Below are 225 nucleotides of genomic sequence, written 5' to 3' on the forward strand. Positions count from 1 at the left end.
ATTTAAAGATGGCTGAAAACACAAACACAGCGCTGGTTGCTCTCTTCCATTTCCCTTTTCTTACCATAATGCAATTTAAAGATGGCTGAAATCACAAAGCTTTCAACTCGACATGCAGATGCAGTTATAATCAGGGAAAAGGGGAATTACATAGGTCTTGGTTGGGATTCCTTACGAAAAGTTGTCCCAAGCAATAAGGAAAAGTGTTTTTTTTTTTTTTTTTTT

Source organism: Morus notabilis, unplaced genomic scaffold (assembly GCF_000414095.1).
Source record: "Morus notabilis unplaced genomic scaffold, ASM41409v2 Scaffold437, whole genome shotgun sequence".
Taxonomy (NCBI): Eukaryota; Viridiplantae; Streptophyta; class Magnoliopsida; order Rosales; family Moraceae; genus Morus; species Morus notabilis.